This window comes from Oryctolagus cuniculus, chromosome 5 (assembly GCF_964237555.1).
Source record: "Oryctolagus cuniculus chromosome 5, mOryCun1.1, whole genome shotgun sequence".
NCBI classification, from domain to species: Eukaryota; Metazoa; Chordata; class Mammalia; order Lagomorpha; family Leporidae; genus Oryctolagus; species Oryctolagus cuniculus.
The window spans coordinates 17,251,090-17,264,135 of NC_091436.1; the positions used below are offsets into that span (position 1 = coordinate 17,251,090).

General features: G+C 42.7%; 1 protein-coding gene across 8 annotated transcripts in view; it reads right to left on the minus strand.

Moving 5' to 3' along the window:
- PLEKHG1 (pleckstrin homology and RhoGEF domain containing G1) overlaps window positions 1-13,046 on the minus strand; it is a 229,386-nt gene that overhangs the window by 156,268 nt on the left and 60,072 nt on the right. For 7 of the 8 annotated variants that reach the window (XM_008263680.4, XM_051854240.2, XM_070073416.1 and 4 more), the window contains one exon: window positions 10,591-10,653. The exons of the other annotated variant lie outside the window; for it this stretch is intronic. The gene's annotated coding sequence lies outside the window, so the exon portion shown is untranslated. The remainder of the gene's footprint in view (window positions 1-10,590; window positions 10,654-13,046) is intronic. 8 annotated transcript variants of the gene reach the window in all.

The following is a 13,046-nucleotide window of genomic DNA, read 5'->3' on the forward strand; positions in this document are numbered from 1 at the left end:
GGGCTATCTTCTACTGCTTTCCCAGGCCATAGCAGAGAGCTGGATCAGAAGTGGAGCATCTGGGACTCTAACTAGCTTCCATACAGGATGCCAGCACTGCAGGCGGCAGCTTTACCCAGTATGCCACAGCGCCAGCCCCTCCTACAGGGTTCTAATGATGGTGGGTGCACACTGGGCTCCACCTAGTATTAGCCCACAGACAAGGCGAGAGACACAGGAGGCCCAAAGCAACAAGTTCACTTGCGGAGCCACGCATTCCCCAGGAGGACACCTTGCCACAGCTGGGGGATCTGGTTTCCAACTACTCATTCCCCACTTTGACCCTGAGAAGGAAGAATGCTGTTCCCGCAGGAAGGGATACCCCCGAAGAACTCAGAGCGCAGTTTAATTTAGCAATGCTAAGCCTGGCAGATCAAGGAGATGTCTTTCTTCCTTGGCTAAATATAATCAGTGCTCTGTATTCACAAGCTCCACATCTGTGGCTTTAACCAACTGTGCATTGCAATATCCAGAAAAAAATTGAATCTGGAAAATATTAAGAAAAAACTGAGAATAGTCCCTAATTTAGCATCACTCCAAGGAAACAAAACATGATTGTGTGTACAGCCATGTTCCAGGATTGCCCAGAGTTTGAAAGACAGTTTTATCAGAAATATTGGATAGCAAAATTTTTTTGGGTTTTAAATTTTACTCTGCTATATTCTTCATGTTCAAAATTATGAACAAGGAAATCAGGGCTAATTATGCTAGATGGAGGCCCTAGCTGGGAACCCTCTACACTTAAAACCATCTTGGCTTATTGATTTCTTACGGATGCATCTAGCATTTCTTAATTTGGGGTGAAAAATGAGTGAGAATGGTTATGCAGAAGGTTCAAGGCCATGTGGCATGCCTGAAACCCAGCTCTGTCTTTGAATTACTCAAGTCCATCAGAGAAGGAATGAATAAGCACTCAGGAAAGGCGACCAAGTAGGCCCCTCAGAAAGGATTTTTTAAGACCCAAAAGCAGCATCAAAAGGAAATACATCATTATTATCACTAAATGAATTGTTGAGAGGCCAACTGATATAGTGACTAGGAAAAGGAAACGGATAAAATTAGATTGGAGTGATTTAAAAAGAAGAAAGAATTTGAACTGAGTTTAAAAGGATAGATAAGGTCAAGATAGTATCATTATTGCTGCTCCTCCTTAGCTCCATCCGACAGCCTGCCAAGGACCAGGCACTCACTCTGGTGGGCAAGACGTACAGACTCCCTACTGCCCTTACTGAAACAGACGTGAGCTTACCATCACGACTTTGGCGATGAGGAAGCAAGTAATCTTCCCGTCACCTCCCAGTAAGGAGGTGAGCCCAGAGCCCACTGTCCTCCTCTTACACTGACTCCAAGGAGCAGAGAGGTTTCTCACAGCACCAAAAGCACTTGAGCAAAAGCAGCTGGCCCAAGGATGGAAAGAAAAGTCCAGGAGCTTCTACAGAAAGCAACAGATCATTGTGAATTTCAGATCAGACATGAGATCCGCTGCCTCTGCACTCTGGGTGGCCCAGGAGGGCGGGCAGACCAAACAGGAGGTTCGTGAGCTCAGAAGACCCAGAGACAGAGAATGCAGCCCTAACACAGGTGCACACATCACGGTCGTGAAAAGGATGTTGGTCTTGGAGTTGCAGTGGGGCATTTATACCTTAAACTGTTTTAAAGATTGCTCACTGTGTGACTTCAACAAGGACTTAAGTTTCTGAGGGCTTCAGTCAGCTAACCTGTGGAATTGGATTAGCATAAGGCATTAAGAAGTAAATAAAATTACAACTTAAAAAAATACCGTCTATAGTTTGTGGTAGACACTTGACCATTCATTGCTTCCTTCATGAAGCAATGGAAGTAGAAATGGGCTGGCACCATGACTCACTTGGTTAATCTTCCACCTATGGTGCCGGCATCCCATATGGGTGCCGGTTCTAGTCCCGGTTGTTCCTCTTCCAGTCCAGCTCTCTGCTGTGGCCCGGGAGGGCAGTGGAGGATGGCCCAAGTACTTGGGCCCTGCACCCCATGGGAGACCAGGAAGAAGCACCTGGCTCCTGCCATCGGATCAGCGTGGTGCTGGCCATAGCAGCCATTTGGGGAGTGAACCAAGGGAAGGAAGACCTTTCTCTCTGTCTCTCTCACTCTCACTGTCTATACCTTTGTCATATAAATAAATTTTTTAAAAAAGGAAGTAGAAATGAACAGATAATGCCAATGGTGAGCAATTTTGTAAGATTTGGTGACAAACTGGGTACTGAGGAGGCATGAGGAATGGGAAGGAGGAAGGAAGATTGATTTTTTTAAATTATTTATTTATTTGACAGGCAGAGTGGACAGTGAGAGAGAGAGACAGAGAGAAAGGTCTTCCTTTGCCGTTGGTTCACCCTCCAATGGCCACCGTGGCCGGCGCACCACGCTGATCCAATGGCAGGAGCCAGGTACTTATCCTGGTCTCCCATGGGGTACAGGGCCCAAGCACTTGGGCCATCCTCCACTGCACTCCCTGGCCACAGCAGAGAGCTGGACTGGAAGAGGGGCAACCAGGACAGAATCCGGCGCCCCAACCAGGACTAGAACCCGGTGTGCCGGTGCCGCAAGGCGGAGGATTAGCCTAGTGAGCCGCGGCGCCGGCCGGAAGATTGATTTTAAACTTGTCCTTGAAGTGATGAGGCTGCATAAAATTGCATTTCCTCAAACAACAGTATTAGAAGGCATATGTTATTTTAAGAATAAGCAGTCTTAGAGGCGACCGGGAGATCCCCACCTGAAAACACTCAAAGAGTTAGAAATGAGACAGAGAGCTTAGGAAGAAAGTGAGAAACAGAAAACCAATTTGGCAACCACGTGACTGAGGGCCTGGCTGTCTTAATATGCCATTTACGAGAACCTGAGGAATTGCTAAGCCCCATTTTTTTTCAATGCCAATACTTTCCACATCAAAAGAGGATATATGAAGTTACAACAGTTTAAGAAACCAAACTTCACATTTTTAAGGCAAAGAATATTAAAAGAAAATACGCAACTTACACAGGACTTGAGATCAACTGCAACTCCATGTCTTTTGATTTTAAAATGCAACAATTATTTTAATATCTACCGAACTCTGAAAGGGCTTTATCACAAATATGATCTTCCTCCAGAACAGGCATTCTCTATGGTACAGAAAAGGCATGCAAGGCAACAAAGCCCAGGCTTCTCAAAGCACTGGGACAGGGATGGCTGGGACCTGGCATGCAAGGAAGGGCGGTGTTGCTGTGGCTTGGTCAACAGGACCGCAGGTTTGGTTGTGCAGATCTGATACATTATTGTGTTTTACCAATGTCTGAAGCTTGAGGGTTCTGATCCTGTGCTCATACAAGATTTTCAAATATTATAACTAATTGTCTGTTCCAGGTACTGGAACCATTATCTACAGCTGGCACCACCAAGGGCATCTGATTCTTTCTACATTTTAGGTGACCTTTCCATGACTATTAGAATGGACCCTGAGAAAGCCCCGGGTAGGTGGGCCCATCCAAGTTCATCATCAGCTGCAGGTGTTAAAAACATGAACCCTTCAGTAATCTCCACGACCCAATTTGTATAGGGGTAGGATCTGGTTTCCAAAATGCCACAATTACCTTGCACTTAGCTATACGCCAAGTGGATAATTGTACTGAAGATAGTTTTGTAAAGCATATTAAGAGAATACTGATGGAATAAAAGGAAAAAACTGGCAATTCACCCACAGCATAAGCTCAAAACAGCTCTCTCAGAAAAAGGTCAAGAAGAGAAGCAAGGATATAGACTATGTGAATAGTAAGTAGTACTTTTGATATAATTGATAACTTTGGACCTGACCAACATGAAATACGCATTAGTTTCAGACTTGGCAGTTCACAGAGGAGTGACTTAGACATTTAGCACATTTCAGGTGCTCACCATTCTCATTCCTTTGGGGCTCTACATTAATGACTTCTTCGATCACACACTGCTTCATGTAAAGATTCTTTGCAGGTGTTTCCTCTTCTCTGACTCATATTATGAACTCTTCAAGGGGAACAGCCTTGCCTTCTTGCCTTTGCATCCCTCACATACTTAGCTCAGTGCTTTGTACCAAGTTGGAATTCAGCAACATCGCCAAACAGGCCACTTACAATGATGTTTTAACAACAACTTAGGCGTCCAATAATGTACTGCATAAGAAGTCCATCAGGAGCCATCAAACGTTATTACACTGGAGGTAGCTTACTAGCAAAAGGTCTAGGGAAACTTTCTTCTATGCTAGAAGCTGAGATGACTAAGCGTCATTCTTCTCTGATGCTGGAGCCAGTGGCTTTGCTAACGACTTCAAGATGCTCCCCAAGACATAGACGCAGAACAGCGAGGTCAGTCTGAGGGTAGAGCAACAAGGGAGGGACCCTGGAACCAGCGGTGCAAGGGTTGGCTCCATGACTGGTTACACAGACGAGTGCATGGAGCTGTTGCAGAGAGCTTTATCCTCCAAATGTTCTTTCTCCTGGCTCATCCAACAGGGACAGGTCTCTCTTTTTGCTTCAATTCATCCACATTTCTTCCTCTAGCCCAAGTCTGTGTTTGTGCTGCCCACTTCTCTTTCCCACATTTGACCCAAACTTTGCATTTACAAACTATCTGCCATAGAACCAAAGAGAAACAGGTTAAAGAACTGGAAGGTGGAATGGGGATGGGTGATGTGGGGAAGGGGTATTCCACACATAAATGTATTTGGAAAACCCTGCCTACAGCACCTGCTTACTGAACTGTGCAGGTCAGAGTGGTCCAGTAACAACTTCATACAAAGAAACTGATTAATCCTGCTGAAATCCCAAACTCACCTGACCATGAAGCACCCTCCTCCCCACCCTGCCACGTTTTTGACAGACACGGATTACCACAAATTCACAAAACTGAGGATGCACTGTCCCAAGAATCTCCTAATTCTCACTGCCCATGACAAGAACCGTGACTTGTTTGGAAGGTCATCCCACTGTGAGAGGACAGGACTAACAAATATAATAACTAGCCACAACTTTAAGGCTCCTTTTAACACTTAGATCCTTTCTCTTGCAAGGTTAGGGACCCTTTAGGTCCTTCCCCAGCTATAACAAAGGGTGACAAATAAGGAAGTCTCCCCCCAAGAATAGGTATCCAGTCCCTATGGCGGCTTAAGTATGCAAACTTCTAGGAGACTTTTTTTTTTTTTCGGAAAGAGATGCCCGAAGTTTAGGTAGAGTCAAGTCTGCACATCTCTCTGAATGTCATCATTTTGGGATGAGTTTTTATAACTACTATAGTTTATATGGCACTTTTAATCTCTGTATGTTCATTTATTATTGCTTTTTTAAGAATTTATTTTGAGAAGTAGAGTTATAGACAGAGAGAGGGAGAAAGAGAGAAACCTTCCATCTGCTTGTTCACTTCCCAAATGGCTGCAATGGCCAGAGCTGGGCCCATTTGAAACCAGGAGTCAGGAGCTTCTTCCAGGTCTCCCAAGCAGGTGCAGGAGTCCAAGTACTTGGGCTATTTTCCACTGCTTTCCCAGGCCATAGTAGAGAGCTGGATAGGAAGAGCAGCAGCCAGGACTCAAACTGGTGCCCATATAGGATGCTGGTGCTCCAGGCAGAGGCTTAGCCTACTATGGCACAGCACCGGTCCTTAATCTTTATTTATTTAAAAAGATCAGTGTCACAACACTACCGTATTAAGTGATAACCAGGGGTTTTGCAATGGAAGGAAAGCATGTCAATGACTTCTGAAAGACTGCATGCTGTCTTCAAGTCTCCCCCAGCACCCTGCCAAGAACTCTGCCGATGGTGATATTATTAGCAATGTCTGGCTCAATACAACAAGTTACTTACTTCACAACGTGACTCACTAATGCTATGGCCACTGATAATTCTTCTTCTATTTGCTGCCTTCCAACAAATCTTTGAGCACTGAGAAAAGACACTTATCGGGCCCTGTGGCCCAGCATCAAGGTCACCTGAACGGCAAGTGAAAGGATGGACAATGTCAATTCCTTCCCTGAGTGTGTGTAAGTCTTAGGGGCAAAAAGCTACAGTATTCCAATTCCAGGAAGCCTTTAGCTTCGAGTCTATACATTTCAGAGATCCACAAAAGCAGTTCCTGACAAGAGACAGGTTTTCTGTGTGGTCCTAGCCGTGATCAGGAGGAAGAAACAGGAGAGTGCCACTCACCTCTGGGAGAAGAGCCACAGGGGAGGGCTGCAGGCACCATGGATCACAATGCACAGCTGTGCTATTGGACGGCAAACTCCAGGAGGAAAACACAGCATTCCCCAGTCCTCACATCCTGACCAAGGAGCACACCACCCCCTGCGACCCACGGCAGAGTGCTTGGGTTCGATGGCTGCCTTCAGCTCCTCAGTCTCACTTCCTGAGTACGCAGACCCTGGCAGGCAGCAGTGATGGTTAAAGTGGCTGGGTTCCTGCCACCCACGGGGAAGACTGGATTGAGTTCCTAGCTCCTGGCTTCCGCCCTGCCCAGCCCTGGCTGATGCAGTCACTTAGGGAATGAATCAAAAAATAGGAACTCTCTGTCTCCCAAATGAATCAATTACACAATTAAAGCTCCTCACCATCGTGTTGTCCCACTCCACAGTGTACAGGGCTCAGAAAATGCTAGCAAGAGCAATAAAGGTGAGGGTACCCTCAGGCCAGTGGCTGGCATGTGCCTTAGACCCTTGATTGTCATCTCTGTATCCTCAGGCAGCCCTATGCTATGCATTGCAAACAGATGGCACCCTCCAAAAAACAGCTGGATTGGCAAAATCCTGGACAAGAGAGTACAGAGGATAAAATGTCAGAATGGTTTTATTGAGAAAAAGCTTTCTGTCATCTATATATTTGCCTACATTTTATGTGGTACATGAAAAATGCAGAGTTTTGAAGCTGAATGAATGTACACACACAAACACACACACACACAGAGTCATATCACCATAAATAATGTATTTCTAGTTTCCCTAAGGTCAAAAAGCCCAAGTTTGTGTAAAATTGGCCCACACTTCTCTGATCTTTCAAAGGTTTCTATAAATTAGAATGAGCTAATTAAGGTCACGATTCTTTCTGTTTACATCCCTAGTCTTGGGTCCTGACCAGCTAGAGACAGGGGTATCTCCTTGCTTTCCTGGATGACTTGGATAAAGTGGTACCTGTGGTGTGTGTTTGTTTGTTTGTTTTAGAAGGCATTTATTTAATCAATATGAATTGCATAGGTACAGCTTTTAGGAATATAGCAGTTCTTCCCCCATTCCCGCCCTCCCACCCCCACTCCCATCCCACCTCCTACTCCCTTTCTTTCCCATCCCCTTCTTCATTAAGGTTCATTTTTAGTTATCTTTATATACAGAAGACCAACTCCATACTAAACAAAGATTTCAACAGTTTGCACCCACACACACACACATACCAGGTATAAACTACAGATTGAAAGCAAGTTTTACAGTTATTTCTCATGGTACAACTCATTAAGGACAGAGGTCCTACATGGAGAGTAAGTACATAGTGACTCCTGTTGTTGATTTAATAACAGTCTTATTTTTTACATCAGTGACCATCTGAGGCTCTTGACATGAACTGCCAAGGCTATGGAAGCCATCTGAGTCCACAAACTCCATTGGTATTTAGACAGGGCCATATGCAAAGTGGAAATTCTCTCCTCCATTCAGAGAAAAGTACATCCTTCTTTGATGGCCCCTTCTTTCCACTGGGGTCTCAGAGAGATCCTGCATGCAGAACATTTTTTGCCATTATGTCTTGGCTTTCCATGCCTGAAATGCTCTCATGGGCTTTTCAGCCAGATCTGAATGCCTTAGGGGCTGATTCTGAGGTCAGAGTGCTGTTTAGGGCATTTGTCATTCTATGAGTCTACTGTGTGGACTGCTTCCCATGTTGGAACTTTCCTTTTTAATTCTATCTATTGTTATTAACAGACACTTGGTCTTATTTATGTGATCCTTTTGGGAATCCTATCTATATGATCAATTCCACACTTAATATGATCACTTTATCACATATGATGGAATTGGTACCACCCAGCTGAATGGAATTTGGAGTCCCATGGCAAGTTTTTAGCTTTACCCTTAGGGGTAAGTCCATGGGAATGTTTGCTGAACTGGTGCCCGTGGTTTTGTGGTATCAGAGCATACTCATGTGCTATCCCCAGTGAGGCCAGCCCCTGCAAGCAGTTTCTGTGCAACTGTTGGTGGGGGACTGCTTTCTGTCAAGGAGCTGCCCGCATTTCTGCATGTATGTCAAGACACTTGCCATCTGACAATTATGATTCAGCAGTCCTCTGATGTACCCCAATCACCAGCAAAGCATCTCAGAGGCACAACGTGACTTTTGTCAAGGTGGAACTTCTTTAAACAAACAGTTGTGCTTCTCTTACATGTCTGTCCTTTTCTACAGTAGATAGCAGAAAACAAAGAGAAACAGCCTGAGCTTAATGAGTTTACATTTGAATGGGCACCTGTTTAGAAAAAGAAGTTCTGACATTTCCTATACTTCCTTTACATCAACAAGTGACTTTCAGAAGATATTCTGTGCACCGTTTCTACATTCTCCAAAGCTGAAGACTAACAAAATGTTTTCTCCATAACTAGATCGTGGCTTTGGAAGTAAACAAAATCAGATCAGTCACAGTCATTGGAAATGTTGGATACTCAGTCATACAGATCTGCAACTACAGAGGAACTAAAATTCTAGATCCTCAGAGTAAGGAGTAGGCAGAGATGACCACTGCGCTCAGGGAACATGTGCCCCTTGGACAAACACTTGGCCAGAGCAGAGCCGAAGCATCCTAAGTCAGGCTTGTTCCCTTTCCCTTATTTTCTGTACTGCATTACAAAGCAGAATATTAACAGATGTTTAAGGAGAAAAGTATTTGATGTCAGGAAAACAGAATGGATAACCTCTGCTCTGTAGCCTAATAATATGTCATTTCTTGGTAGATAAAACCATGTGTCTCTCTGATGAACAGCCATACCTATGAACTTATTTACAGATGAGACAATTATTAAAAAAAAAGGAACATTTGTATTCTTATTACAAAAAGAAAGACCAAACACATTCAGTTCACCGAATCTCAGCCACATGGGTTTTGCCTTTCTAAGCTACGTGTGGGGCCCAGGGCTGACTCTTAGGTGCCTTGGGCACTGTGGCCACTGAGGGCTCCTTCCTCCATAAACAAATACTAAAAGTTATAGGACTACTTTATAACTGCATTGGTATAAAGAAAAGTATCACCTGAGTTGGGTTCAATAGTACATGTTTCTTATCATTTCCATTTTACTGTCTGTCTTGAAAAGAAATTAAATGTTCATGGGCCACTGTAAGCACACAGACCCAGAGCCCCGTGCCTAATGGTAAGTAAACGCAGAACCACAGACTCGGGGTTTCTTAAGCTACTCAGCACCCCAGTCAACAGTTAGGCCAAAAAATTCCTGGGACTTTCTGGCCAGCGATGAAGCTCTGCAAGACAAAACCTTTCCTTTACCAGTTAACAAAACACTAATGAACTCTGACACAGCAAAATGATCTTTACTCCATTAAAGTATTATCTGCCTTTGCAAGAAGTCTGAACAATTCAACGTATTAAATATTTATGACTCCAACGAGACTTTGTAAATTTGCTCATTAAAGGCAACACAATTCTAATTCACTGAGCATTTATACTTTTAATTCTGTTTTTATTTTATTGCCTATGTAAAAAGCAAAAAAAAAAAAAAATGACCTGGTTTAAAATTGAAAGTATAAAGTTCATTTATAGATAACACTATGCTCACCAGATTGGGTTTCTTCACATATGAGATGTCTTTCAGAAAGTTTGTGAAAAATGCATATTATGAAAAAAAATAGTGCACCGATTTCAAAAATTTTTGCATAAAAAGAAATGTCCCTTTTAATTTCACTTTCCATGATCTCCCTGGATTCCTACCACTCTAGACGGTGTTCACAGGCCACTGGGCACTGCTCAGGTCACGACAGAGCCTGTGATGTGGTCAGGGTAGGAGAGCGCAATCCCTGCCTGCATCCAGCTGAAAGGCACAGGGACCCCTGTTCTTCCCTTCCCTTTTGTTGTGCGTGGTGGCTTTTCAAGCACCAGCACCACAGAATCAGAATCAGATTTTAAATCTTTAAGAAGAAGTTAAATAGGACAGACAGAATTTTCTGGCCAATGGAAAGCATTCAAACATTATCTAAAGCATTTCAAATGTTACCTAAAGGCCAGCGGGAAGCCATGACTCCCAAATGGGCCATTTACTCTTTCTGAGTCCTCTTTCATGCAGGAAGCATGTTATTTGGAAACATGCATTTTCTCCCAATCTTTCAGCCTCTGGTAACATTATTTGTTATGTTGTGTTGCAAAAAATAGTAAAAATTTGCAAAATAGCTTTATCAACTTTTTTTGCAAAACTAATTGAATATATAATAATTTTGCCTACTGAGTATACTGATATAAAAAGTAATAAGCCTAAATTATGAATATATTAAATTTTTAACATATATTTTATACCCAACTGGCAAAAAAATGAAAGCTGCTCACTTTTATAGTTGAAGTTCCGTTTTCCAGTATCTTCACCTGCAGATCCCCTATGTCAGTCTTCACCTGTAGTTGAAACAAAAAAATTGGTTTTTTCTTACTTAACTGTTATTTTTTCAGAATTATTTTAATGGAACATGTAGGAAACATTAGGATGAATTTTACTGGACAAAAAATAAAAAGACTGAATGTAAAAAGACCAGACTTTTCCCAGGAAAAGGCCATGCCTACTCTATTGGTCTATAATAATAGACCTAAAGCAATAAGCATAAAAATTTAAAAAACAAAAAGATGTACAGCATACAGTGTCAGAAAGCTCCTGATATCTAATCATCCTGGAGTTTCCCTTTCCCTTGAAATGCTCAGAAAATTCCAAAGGAGATGGCAACAACTCGCCAGAAGCCAAGAAGAACTTCCCGGGATGGATGAGCAGTGAACACTGAGGCCGTGAAGCAGGGATAGAAGCCGTGGGTGAGTTCAGCCCATCTCCAGCATGGTGCCCTTGTTTCTGAAACCTAAGTCCTCCACAAGACAGCATCACTTTCCAAGGCACAGCCACTCTACCCCTGAGTTCCTCTGCATGATCACCATGTCTACAACACCTCTCAGTCTCCATCTTTCCAAGGAAGTTGGGAGCAATGTTTATACCTGGTAATATCTGGTGGTCTCAATTTTTCTGGTGTCTGTTTTTCAAAACAAAGAACCATTACACATCAGTGTTTTGGGGTTTATAAGAAACATGTATCTTCAAGGAAAAAATTACTTGAATGAGGGATGAATCAAAATAAAAAAGTAAGAGCAAAAAAGTGATCCACAGTAGCATTGAAAGCAGGGAAAAGGGGAGCAAAGGATGAAAATCATTAATAAAAACAATGCAGGGGCCGGCGCTGTGGCGTATTGGGTAAAGCCATTGCCCGCAGTGCCGGCATCCCCTGTGGATGCTGGTTGGAATCTTGGCTGCTCCACTTCTGATCCAGCTCTCTGCTATGGCCTGGGAAAGCAGTGGAAAATTGCCCAAGCCCTTGTGTTCCTGCACCTACATAGGAGACCCGGAAGAAGCTCCTGGCTCCTGGCTTTGGATCGGCGCAGCTCTGCCCTTGCAGCCATCTGGGGAGTGAACCAGCAGATGGAAGATTCTCTCTCTGCCTCTGCCTCTCTGTAACTCTGCCTTTCAAATAAATAAATAAATCTTAAAAAAAATGCAAAGAGTACAAACTCAAAAAACAATGCAGTTTCATTTGTGACACTTGTGATTTTTCTAAATTGGAGCAAAGAACTGAACTAAATGTTTAAGCTCAGTTAAGTTCCTAAACAACAATAAATAAAATATTGGAAAGGCAGAACAAGAAAAGCAGAAATACATGACTGAAGTACTTAAAAAGCAAAAGCCGGTGCATTACAGAATGAGATACCGCATAGACATTTTTCTGGAAGGTGTAGTCTTAGCATACAACATGATAGAACTATTTGAGGACTGTATCACAGAAATGGAAAGATTAGTGAACCAATCAGCTTTGGAATCCGTTTCATTTTAATTATCAAAACTGAACCAAAAATATAAAAGCTGAGAAGCTAACATAACATATGGTTACTTCAAGGATTAGATAATTCCCAAACCATACAAGTGTATATATATATATATATATTTTAAATATATATATTTAAATCTTTCAGGATACAGAATAAATGAGTCTCTTCAATTTGTTGAAGTTAGCATGAGTCTGATAACCAAATCTAATAAGACAGAAATTAAGAGGCTTGTTTAACTTAGATTAAGACATAAGAACCCTACATAAAGTGTTGAGAAAACTAAGTTTCTAATATACACACCTAATACAAACAGGATTTACTCTATGAATATTATATAAGTAGATCTATTACGCTATCAGTAGGTTACAAGAGACTAACACATATTCATATCATCAAAGACACCACAATAAATGTGGAAAACTCAGCACCTATGTGTAATGATCTACCCATAACATAGAAATGGAAGGAGAATTCAACAAGATCCAAATCCATGGGCTACATTTTTATTAAAAAGTTGGAAATAAAAGAAAAAGATGTAGGCACAGAAAGACTAACCCTGAGTGTTCTCATTTTGGTACAGAAGCTAAACAAGGGCTCTCAGAGGAGCAAGAGTAAACGGGGGCTCACAAGGTTGGAGGGTAAGCGGGGGGATGGAGAGAGGATGGGTAACGGTTCTGGGTGGACAGGAGGAATGACTTCTGTTCTGTGCCCAGCAGGGGAACTGTGACGGGCAACACGGAATGGTGTATCTCAAAATAGCTAGTGGAGCACATTTCAGCTGCTTCAAACACAAGGGAATGTTAAACATCGGAGGTGGTAGCTATGCCAATCACCCCATCAGGTCAACGCACATCACATCCCTGTACTGAAATGCTTCACGAGATCCCATTAGGTACAAGGTTGAAGACCAAGACAACACAGGGAAATCT